Consider the following 11,957-nt stretch of genomic DNA (forward strand, 5'->3'; position numbering starts at 1 on the left):
TCTTCACAAGCTCCCAACCCAGACTGCTTGCTGCCTAATTGAATTATGTTGGTCAGTGCTTGTTAAGACTACCTTATTTGTGGTATCCAGCCTCTATGGGATCACTGTGGATGAAAGGTCTTGCATTTCTTTTGTTACAAAACACGATGAAGGATGCTTTACTGGATTCACAGGGAAGGTCTGAAGACAGAGGATTATGGCTCCTTAATTTTTTTATGCATTTGTCTTAACATCTCTACAGACCAGAAAGGCATATTTATTTTACATCTGCCTCTACATGCCAGACCTGGATTTGGATTTTGCTAATGTTTCCCCACCCTAGGGAAGCCATCTGTGTTCAGTCTTGGTCAGTCTGTCAAGGTGCTTTCCTCTGAAGGGGTGCAAGGAGTACTGGATGGCCTGGTCTATCCCTCAGGTTCCTCTGACAGGCTAGGTTTCTGCTGAGCTGTTGCTGTTATTTGTAGATCAACTACATGCATTAATTCCTACTTCTGTCCTGCCTGGAGATCTGCTAGGGTTGTAATCTCTCTGAGGAGGAGGCAGTTCCTGATTGTTCTGGGTTGAATGGGTGGCTGTCTGGCTGATTCTGGTAACATTTTCCCAGCAGGGCTATGATGATGATGATGATGCTCCTGTTGTCACTGTCTTCTCTATTCTCCTTATTTAGACCTCTTAGAGGTAACCTCTTCATCTCTCTCTCATCTTCCACCTAAATGATCTCCTAAACTGGTTATCTCTACCAGATACTGGTACAGCAAAACTGTAATTTATTGTCTTTGGGCTGAGAACCCATTTTTTTAAGTTATACCATATTCACCTGCTCCTATGGATCAGGTGAATATGGTATAAGGCAAGATAGAAAGACCTTCATAACCATCCCAGAACAATCTATGAGAGATTGTGTGCTGGACACTGATTGAATGCATTTGGAGAACTCTGTAGTGTCTTAGAAGTCTGGCAGCGGGACCTGCAAGGGGGTGATGTATGCTGAGACATCCTTAAGATGGCTTTAGAGCATCCTCAGAAACAGTACAGATGTGGTCAGGACGACAATACAATCTTTATCATTCTGTCTTCAGAGGGTCAAGGAATTTACTTGCTCCACTCCCTGCTTTGTTCCAAACAGAAGTTCACAACTTCAGACCACAAGGGGAGGAGGGACAAAAAAACCCCAACCCACAGTGGTTTATCAAACTGCTTGAAGAATTACAACAACCTACAGAATTACCAAATGAAACTTGTTGTTACTAGAGTCTTTACTAGCATTGTCTTGCATCAGAGAAAGAGGATCTAGAACTGAAATAAAGAATCAAAACAAAGGCGGTAAGAGCCTAGCAAAGAGAGAAGTCAGTATTGCAAGTCAGAATAAGTGGTCTAATTCCTTCACCAAGCTGTTGTGTAAGATAAAAAAGCCCAGTTAGAAATTTTTAGTCCTTTTAGTTAGAAATTTTTAATCTGTGAATAAGCAGCCTTGAACTGGGAGCAAAGGCACTAGTATTTTATTCAGAAATGGGAATTGCCCTGACTGGAATAAAGATGCTCATACTGACTGAACTCAAATATAAGGAAATACCCAGCAACTCCTAGAGAAAGATGCATGACTAAGTTACCAAAAGCACATAAAATGAGTCTGTTTTTTAATAACAGATGAAGACACAGAATTTTACTGACAGTTGTAAACATTTGATCCTATAGAGGATTGTGCCTATGGGGCTAGGGGGCAAGACTGAGAAGAATTAGCAGAGTACTCAAAACTCTGCCAAAAACCCCCAAAAATATACTAATGCTTTAAGAGTAGACTGACAGACTTCACTTGAAGGTTATGGATTTGTCTACTAGTCCAAGTTTAATCCTTGAATTTTATTTTATTCGGTAAATTTTATGACGCAGTTTGGGTGGAAGGAAATAAATACATTTCACCTTCCTCAGTCCACAGCATATTATGAAAAAGTATTGTATAATACTCAAGTATTGAGTTGCAGAAGGATTTATTTGATAATTTTGCTTTATATACAACAAATCATACAAGGATAACTGGAATTCACTATAAAAGATTTATTACATAAGCAATTATTTTCATACTGTACAAGTATGTGCCTAAATTTGTTAATTCACCTACAAAGTTTCTGTAAATAAAGTTTCCTACTCATTATTGCATTTCAAAGTTCCAGTGGTTGTGGGTTTTATTTTGACACATGACCAACAAGCAAATTCTATATCCTTGATTAAGAGTCTCTGTGAATAGCAACATTAAAATGATATTAAATTAACATTTGTTAACCACCAGCTTGAGTGTTTACAACGTAGTTTGGGGACATTTAGGATTCTGTGGCTGAAGACATCGGGATGCCATACATAAATCTAAAAATTATTGTAAATGAAAATAATCACCAATGAAACTGTTCTCTGCCCACAGGTATAAAACTAATCAAAGATAATTAAGCTGAATTGCTTTCCTTCCCAGTACTTATTTGCACTATATAAGACACATTCATCAAGGATAGTATTTCTGCTCAACTTCCAAGTGGAAGCCAACATTACTCTTTCATATAGCAAATGCCTGGTAACTGAAATGAGGACACACACTACCAGAACACTGTGCACAATGAGATGAGCCTATTAAACTCTCCAATTTTATCTTAACACCCACCTAAAGAAACTGTAATATAGATGATGACATAGCAACAGCAGTTTCCAAACAAAAGGAAGAGCTTAAAATACTCACACAATCATGGGTAAGTCATTTTCAAATGTATTTATGGGAATGAAGGGGAGATGGGATTAATCATGAAATCTGAAATGCTAAAAAATACAGAGACAGCAGCAGGCAGGATCTGTAATAGTAGCTCAACTCTTTCTTGACTCTTTACTCATTATCAGTGTTAATAGAAAGCCTCTTGTCTACAAAGATAATCACTAATTAATGTAACTGGCATGCATTCCTACAGCATACACAGTAGGTAAACATGCTTTAATAACAGTTATGCAAATTTTGTTTATGAAATATGAGAGACTATATATAAATAGCATGTGGAGATGCAATGTCATTGCATAAGAATTCAGAACTTCCTCCAGAGCTCACTTAAGCCAAGGCACTGCAAAACAATTAGTAGCATGCCCATAATAAGGTACTAAACAGATTTACGTGAAAGAAGTCACAATAAAAAAGACTTAGACTGTTTTATATAACAGCAATAGAAATTCATCATTTTGGGTTATCCAGAGGGAAAAGCACAGAGGCTTATAATGCAACTGAAGCACAATGTAAGTGCCTGCATTCAAATTCACAATCCAAAAATGTTACTGCTCAGCTGCTGCCCAACTGTGGAGCAACTTGAACTCTGAAAGCATCTTGGGTGGAAACTTAAAACTTCCTGTTTGCCTCGTGGTACTTCAAAGGGTGAATCCACTGTCACAGCAGCCCCAAGCTCTGCCCTCACTTGTGGCCAGCACATTCAGCCTAAATTTGTACTGATGTACAATCCTACCCTAACTGGGATCAAGTGAGTAGATGCCTCTGCTCCTTGGTCTACAAAAAAGGTTCCATTGCCTACATGTTCTCATAGTATGCCTCATACAAGCCTGTATATTCAGGTTCTATACAAAAGGCAGTGGAGGGGTTTTCTTTGCATTTCTTCAGAATGTGACTGGGCAAACAAAATGGTTAAGCTAGTGTTCTCTTACATCTAATTTTTGCAGGATATGGAAAGCACATTTTCCTCCTCTGTCTGAAGAAATTAATATGATAGTAGTATGTTTTAGTTAATAGGCTAACTGTAAAGAAAATCTAACCTGTGAAGAAAAGAGATCTACTGCTTCAGAAAATCGAAAACTGTTAGGAAGCCTGGTGTGCAAGACTTTCACTTGAATATGGGGATAGCAGTCCCTGGAACACAAAGAAGTGTTTAATTTTTAGGGACTGGAATGTACAACCCCTATTCTGGTTCTTTTCTTATTCCACAAATGATTATTTTCCCCCTGTGTAAGTAACAGTTTCATCACAAAGCAGAGAGAGAAGAAATGCTGTCCAGTGTAACCTGAAAGGTGATGATTAGGTATCAAAAGGAGAAGAAAGAAAGGATTTGTAATTGTAATGCTCTAGTGTTGACTTCTGTTTTGTTCAAGGATTTTCCTAGCAGCAAGAAATAGTCTTGTAGGATCCACATCTGTTTCATTACCATTTTCTGAAAGGCAACAGGGAAGCAGTAAAAAATTTCTTCCTAAGATCATTGGTTGGTACTTTGGCAATGCATGAGCCTCAGCTGAAGTGCTGGAGCTGTCTGGGTGGGAATTACAGTTCCCCTTCTGCTAGAATACGGTTACCAGAGCATGCAATGCTCAGGCAGCAGACTTAAAATGAGCAATTGGGCACACTTGTCTCAGGCACTGAGATTGGTAGGTGGTAAAATAAGCTGAGGTGTCCTCAGCTGTGATGGTTTAAAAACTAAGACAGACATTGTTTGCAACGAGATGGCACTCCTCTTCCCAAGGAATGTAAAGAACATCACTGAAAAACAAGAGGCACTTGTACCTATTCCCATGTCTGAAGAAGCAGCAGCAAACCGTGAACTGAGTACAGATAGGGGACAAGTGCTCTGAGGGAACTGCTGCTTGCATGCTTCAATTCACAGATCAGCAATACTCTGAAAGTACTCCTAGCAGCCAAAGGCTGTGGAGATACAACGTGTATCTACACTTTGCAAGTAGGGGGATTTGCTTACATACCAAAATCTGAATTGTTTTTCATAATCTGGGGCAACACTGTGCTTGCATTTAACACCTTGACTGTTCCCATCACTGAGCAGATTTCCTTTAGAAAGCTCTGATTCTACAAATGTGTACAGGCTTAAAAGTAAGTAAAGCAGTGGTCTTACTGCCAAGAAGACTTGAAATTAACTGAGTGCAAAAGTGGTTTGCAGAAGGGCAATATAGGGTGCCTTAATCATGTGCACTTGCAGAGGAGTATAACTGGGTCTCCAGATCCACTCATTCCTTATCCTCTCTGGCAACTGAAAGACCGACTAATGCCAACTCTTAGAGTGATTTTATACATTTGTAAGTGTGGCTTCTTGTGCATGGAAGGTGTGAACGTGACTCAGCGAAGGTGAGTCCGCAGAAGGCTGCCCCGCGGCCAGGGCTAGGCCCCCCCCCGAGCTGGGACTTGGCCACTCCAGAGTCCAGGAGCCAGGGAAGTGCCAGTTTTGCGAGCAAACTTTACTCTCAACTTCAGCGGTCCGCTCGGGCTCACTGTGACACGTTTTCCGCGGGAGATCCAGAGGCTGTGCCAGACACACGGGGCAGCGTCGCCGAAATGCTCCTCGAGGTGGACGACACGGAGCGGGAGAGAGGGCCCCAGCTGCCCATGGTGGTGACACGGGCGCCCGACTGTCGCCGGCTGCCCGTCGGCTCTGGCGGACGCCTGTCCCTCTCCGCCCCCCAGCCCGGGCCGGGACCCGCCGCCTGTTGCTATTTTCGCCCGCGCTGGCGGGGCGAGGACGGAGGCGGGGAGCGGCACGCTGGGTGTGCAGCCCGGGTCCCCCCCGCTCCGCCCGGGCCGCGGGCAGGTCGGGGCAGGGCGGGGCGGGCAGCGGGAGGGGGCGGCTCGCCCGGCCCGTTACCGGCTCTGCCCGCCGCCCCTCGCGGGAGGTGCCCGGCGGGGGAGCCGCTTCTGCCGGCCGACGGCACTTCCCTGCAGCCAGCACATCCTGCGGCGGTAAGCGGGTCCCGGTCAGTTCCAGCTCCCGCTCCAGCCCCAAGCTTGGCAGGGGCGGCAGTGGGGGCCGGCACGGGGGAGCGGCGCTGGCGAGGCCGAGATGCGTTTTGGGAGGGTGGGAGGAAGGAGGAAGAGCGGCTCTTGGCGTTGAGGAAGTGAAAGAGTTGAGGCGAGAAGTGAGGCACTCGCTGGCGGGGCAGCCCCTGTTGCACCCGCGCCGCGAGGTGGGAGAAGCCGCCGGGAGGGTCCGACCGGGGCCCCGCTCTGTGCCTGCGGCGGGGAAGGACGGGCTCCAGCCCTCCCGGGGCTCGGAAGGACGGGCTGCAGCCCTCCCGGGGCTCGGAAGGACGGGCTGCAGCCCTCCCGGGGCTCGGAAGGACGGGCTCCAGCCCTCCCGGCTCCCGGGGCTCGGAAGGACGGGCTGCAGCCCTCCCGGCTCCCGCGGCGGGGTCGCGCCGTCGGTCGAAGCCGCAGCACTTGCTCTGGGGACAGCATTGTTGCGGGACGGGGTGGGGACAGGCGCGCCGGTGCCGCCCTTCTCTCTTGTCGGGGGTCCCTGGAGAGCTGGCTCCTCGTCAGAATAACCAAAAGACCTGCTTGAATTTAATCCCCTAATGTGCCACGGTCTGCCTGTCAGTTCTCTCTCTCTCCTGCCTGCTCCTTCCTCATCCATCAATGCAAATTCGGTGGGTGTAGCTCCTCCCAGACCCCTCTCCTTCTCAGGGCAGCAAAGCGGCTCTTCCCTTGGGTGAAACAGACGTTTCCTACCGCAGCATAGCCGAGTGTAACCTTCGATCCCTCCACAACGGCGCAGTGCTTTTATGGCCCTTTAAATTCCGAAGTAAGTCAGCAAGGGAAAGATCGCTTGAAACCGCGTTCACGAGAGGTATGAAACGAATGTGGTTATTTATAGCGCAGTTTGAAAAGATTGAGACCTTTGTGTGCTGTGCTGTATTTGGCAGAGAGGCTAACATGGCAGGTCTGCTGTAGGAACCTTCAGTAGTGCAGATGGTGGGATTTGTGCCTGTGGTAAGCCCAGAGATTGAATTGAACATCGTGGGTCAAAAATTAATAAAATATACATCTTCTGAATAGCAAACACCTCTGAGCTGATGACTATACTTTTAACACTTTTAAGTACTGAAATAGAAATTCATCACAGAATTTGTTGTTTTATAGGAATGCTAAAAATCGTAGGTGATACGCAAAAGTAGAAATGCTTACAGGTGAGAAAAGCGATAGGCTGGAAGGAATGTGAAACACATTCAGTGATAGGTGGATGACTTGACACTTTTTTCATTTTAATTTGGTTAACTGAAAAGTTGGACGCAGGCATTTTGGCTGTGGATATGTAATTGATTAAAAAAGAATGGCATTCATAATGTAATGTACCTAGCAAGCATTCTTTTACAAAGATTTTATTTTTTTCAGTTCATTATAGTAGTAGAACAGCCCAGTATTTTGTTCAGGTCTGTATGAGGCTGACTCAGAAGACCTCAATCATCAGCATATTAATTTCCATGGACTATCAGGGAAATAGCAACAGGCATTAAGGGCAGGAACAATCAGCTATTTTCTTCATTTGATAGTTGATTATAAATGTGTATGTTTATAATCAAGAACATACTACCATTTTGTTGCAAGTTTTTTTATTAATAGTCTTTTTAACCTGTTTGATTAGTGATATAAGTATTGCTAAATATTTTAGTTGTGGTTATTACTGGAAAACTAGTACCAGAGTATATGGTGGTTATTCAGCGCCCCATCTAAAGCTTTTGACAGCATTTAAAAGAATCTTTTAGAAGTCAGCATTTGATGAAAAAAGAAAAGGAAATTAAAAGTAATTTCTGAGGCAGATTGACTTCTGGACTTGCACATGCTGATGCCCACAGCACGCCATAGCTCCAGAGGGAAACAGCAGATAATCAGTAGATGTGAGATAAGAACATCCTTGCAACAAGAGGGGTGCGTCCTGCTTCTAAGTGTCAGTTTAATTAAAACTATTTGAAAACTGAGAGTAATCTGTAGTAAGATATCTCAACAATCTTATTTAACTGTAGAAAACAGGATAAAAATGTTGCAAGAACACACACAGACACAAAAAAATAAAAAAAATAAAAAAAAAAAAAAAAGAAAAGCTTGCAATGAGCTGCCCCATCCAGTGATCTAATGGATACTGTATTGTGATAACAGAGAAGAAAATAATTTTATGCATATTGATGGAAACATAAAAGGACTTCTCAGCAGTGACTGTGTAATGACATACCTAATACATATTCTCATTTGTGTTTTTCTATATATCCTGCCAGGTCAATAGAGAAATCTGTCAGCATGAGCAAAGATAATGTAAATCTCGGTTAAGGATCAGGCAGAGAGGGAAAGAAGTGGTATTTAGTCCTGGTTTGTGTTCCAGAACTCTGGCCATAGGCCAGGGCTCCTCATAATCCTTAAGTAGTATGATATTTCTGCTAAAATAATCAGAGGTGAAATGCAGTCACTACCAGTGCCTCTGGTTCCATTTGTTGTCTGGATTCAGTGCTAATGCTGTGCAGAGAAGAGCCAAACAAATTTGTGCTCTTTAAGACCAGCTGTTTTTCACAAGACCTTGCTGTAGGGCTGGGATTTTTGCTTGGCTTCTTGAAGGGGAGAAAACTTAGAGGAAAAAAACCTGCTGTCCTGTCAGCAGCCTGATGTGGAGTAACTGCACAGTTGCCTCTTAGAAAAACTGCAAAGGTTGAGTAAGCTGGCATCCTTCTGTTCAACAACTCTCAGCTCTCCTCGTTTAATTATTGCTGTGTGAAAGCTCTGACTGCTTCCTTGCTTGACGCATCTTCTAAACTTGTCTGCTCTGCTGTGAGTCCCAGCACTCCAGCTGCTACCAAACCAGGGAAGGAGCTGGAGGAGAGTGAAGGGTTGCTTAAGTCTATAGTTACTGACGTTTTGAACAAGAGTTTAAAACCCTTGGCTGCATGCCTGTATTGAATTTAGTCCAGTTAAGAAGAAAGAACAAAAGAAGGATAACTTTTTACCACTGTCATAGTTTCTGCTTTTTTCCTTTTTTCTCTTTCTTGTGTGTGTGTGTGTGTGTGTGTGTGTGTGTGTGTGTGTGTGTCTTGTTTTGGTTTAGAACAGTCTCTCTCCCTTCTTACCTTTTTTACTGTATTAGTTTGAGTCTATCCTAAATCTGTCTGCTGTTCCCTCTGCTGCCCAAACCTGATGCTTAGTGCCCCACATTCCTAGGTTAATAACACAATAATCCCATAAGATTCTCCTCTGAACCTCAAAGCTTACCTGGCCCTATTGAACTGACTGGCACACAGAGCCTATACCTTGTCTTCATGTCCTTTGCTCTCTTGAGAGAAGAGGAGTTTTGAGGAATGATGTCCTGCATGACACTCAGCTGCTTAGACATGTACCTTCATGCAGGGAGAACCTAGGGTCAAGAATGACAGAAGTAATAATTTTTGTGACTGTCCCTTTCATGCTGTCCTGCCATCACCCTGACTTCTTTCTGAAGGTATCCCTTTTAGCTTCTGGTGACATAACACAGAGAACAAGATCTTAATATCTTTTTTTAAAAAACACAGTATCAGATTTTGCTAGAACAGGACCATCAGCATAGTGTTGGGCACTTTCTAAGCCTGCTTCCCACTTGTGAGAAGTGGCTGGGTTGATTAAATGAAAGAGAAGTTAAGGACAGGGCATATGTATGTTCCCATGTGTATCTTCCACATTAGTGAGTCAGTCTGGTATCCCCTAGTATAGAAGGCAGAGTTAGATATATTAATGTGGTTTGTGGAAATATCCTATGTGTTACAATTTGACTGGCTGTTCTTATGCTGATGGAGCAAATACAGCTAAATCAAAGCACGTCAAACAGTGGCAACATCAAGATCTAGTTTAAAGTCTATGAGCCTTTCTTAGACAGCAGCAAAGCTGTCAGCTGAGGGTGACACTTGAGCTCTTCTCAGCTGTGAGTGCAAGGGCAACCAAGATCCTTCAAAAGATGCCAGTGGAGAGGAGAAAGAGGAACTGTCCTAGTTACGTCTGTGAGCACTGGGTGAATAACCAGAGACGCCCAGCCAGCACGAAGCAAAACCTGGCAGTCCTCTCTCAGCCCAGGGTAATGAAGCTAAATGGTACCTAGAGCTGTCAGAGGAAGATCAAAGGTGAGGTGGAAGGAAACAAGTGGACAGCTTTATTTTTATACCTTTTCTGTTCCCTCTTGGGTTAAAGGTGAAATAAGCATTTGCTTTGAAGAAGCTGTTTGTAAGTTAATCAGACGTTTGGGAGGAAGAGGAAGCCTGTTCGATCCTACTGTACTAACATGTATGGTAAACTCCTACAGCACCTGCAGAGCCAAATTTCAGAGGGGATGAACTGAGTGGTGGCAACCAGAGATGGGTGAAGGTGCCATAATTCCAAGCGGTGGAGTCAGGCCAGACATAGATGGGCTCAGAGCACAGTTACTCTTTGGCTGTAATGTGTGCTTAATTTATGGCTGGGAATAGGCCCGTTGAGTAGAACAAAACTAATTTTTAGGTCTGAAATAAGCATGTACAGAAATACTTCATGGTCTTGAAGTAAAACCTAGTCCTCAGTGTAAACTTGAAGGACATTAACACCAGCAGCATGAAATTGGCATACTTTCTGGTGGGATTTGCTTAAAATAAGTGACAGGAGGAGGAAACAAAGAAAGAACAGCTGAGAAAGGGAGATGAAAACATGCAGAACAGTAACATACAGAACGATACAGGTTAGATAAGGAGACCTTCTGATGCTGCTAAATTTGTGCCCTGAGAAACTGCACTTTCAACCCCTTCAAGCATTAGGAAAAAACCCAATAGCATTCTGACTTCTACTTAACTGTTTTGATTTAGTATTAACTGATTTTCTTTAGAAATAACACATGCAGGCACCGGAGTGTGTTGTTGACTTTGCAAGGTATTTATTTTTTAAAAAAGAGATGAATGCCAAGAAGCTGTGCATTTATATGAAATACATTCCAGCAGTACAGTGTTTGTTTAAGTATGACAGAGTATCAACATTGGTTTTTTATATACTGTTTAGTCCTTAGAGTTAGCATGCAAAATAATGTATTATACTGTGATGTTTATTTCTATTTGAGCCTACAGTGCCTTGTAGTCTGAGGTAAAAGAGCATGGTGGATGGTGGTAATCAAATCATCTCTTCCTTGAAAAGTTGATTAAAATGAGTGTGACTGTTGTATTTTTACATGCCTTTTAATTGATTGCATTTTTTAAAAAGTTCTGAGAAAACACAAATAAGAACTATGGCTACAAAAAGTATGTGGCTAATAGGTCATTATCTGTGTGGTAGCTCAGTTCTCCTCTTTTCGGCTAAGACTCGAGTTTTCTTAGGCTTTCTCCTAAGAAAGAGAAAGCTAAGAACTTGATTTTTACTTGTTTTGAAATACCTGTCATTGTACTTATGAATTAATCCAATCTTCCCTGCAGTTATTTTTTGTTGCTACTGTTAAGGGGAAAACGTTTGTAATAGTTTGTCAAAGAAGAAGAGATCATTTTGATTCCTGGCAGACACAAACCTATAATGATAATTGCATTTAGCAGTCTGTTGATGAGGTGTCAAAATGCTTCCTGAAGATTCTATCCCATAGAGAATCATAGAATCATTGATTTTGGAAAAGACCTCCAAGATCATCCAGTCCAACGTTTGACTTAACACCACTATGTCAACTAAACTATAGCACTGAGGGCCATGTCCAGTCGTCTCTTGAATGCTTCCAGGGATGGTGACTCCACTACTTCTGTGGGCAGCCTATTCCAATCTTCAACCACCCTTTCAATGAAGAAATTCTTTCTAATGTCCAACCTGGCATATCTTGAGGCTGTTTCCTTTTGCATTGTAATGCATTGATATTAATCTAAAAGATGTTTGCTTGTCTTGCTTGTTTGTGAAACAAACAAACAAACAAATTAAAACCCAGTTGTAATATAACTGAATTTAGGCATGCAAATTCTGGATTTTCATGGTCCTTTTTCCCACACCTCCCACATACAAACACACACACAGAGCTTTATGAAAGGGCTTTTAAAAAAATTGTTCTACACATCTAGAATGCTGCTTATGGATTTCATTGAATAGTGTCTTTAAAACATGCACTCATGCACTGTTAGTTTCTCTTGCTAAAATTTGGTGTCATTGGAACTGGTATTGTTGCCACAGTGTTCATTTGTCAAAAGATGCAAAAATTTCAAAAAAG

General features: G+C 42.7%; 1 protein-coding gene across 6 annotated transcripts in view; it reads left to right on the plus strand.

Moving 5' to 3' along the window:
• Positions 1 to 5,658: 5,658 nt before the first annotated feature.
• Positions 5,659 to 11,957, plus strand: part of TBC1D1 (TBC1 domain family member 1) — a 99,135-nt gene continuing 92,836 nt past the window's right edge. For 3 of the 6 annotated variants that reach the window (XM_050338236.1, XM_050338239.1, XM_050338238.1), the window contains exons 1-2: positions 5,691 to 5,713; positions 6,437 to 6,599. The gene's annotated coding sequence lies outside the window, so the exon portion shown is untranslated. Of the gene's footprint in view, positions 5,714 to 6,436; positions 6,600 to 11,957 lie in introns of those variants that run through there. The other 3 variants (XM_050338241.1, XM_050338242.1, XM_050338237.1) reach the window with 2 other exon arrangements.

This window comes from Myiozetetes cayanensis, unplaced genomic scaffold (assembly GCF_022539395.1).
Source record: "Myiozetetes cayanensis isolate MyiCay16 unplaced genomic scaffold, myiCay2020 scf7, whole genome shotgun sequence".
Classification (NCBI taxonomy): Eukaryota; Metazoa; Chordata; class Aves; order Passeriformes; family Tyrannidae; genus Myiozetetes; species Myiozetetes cayanensis.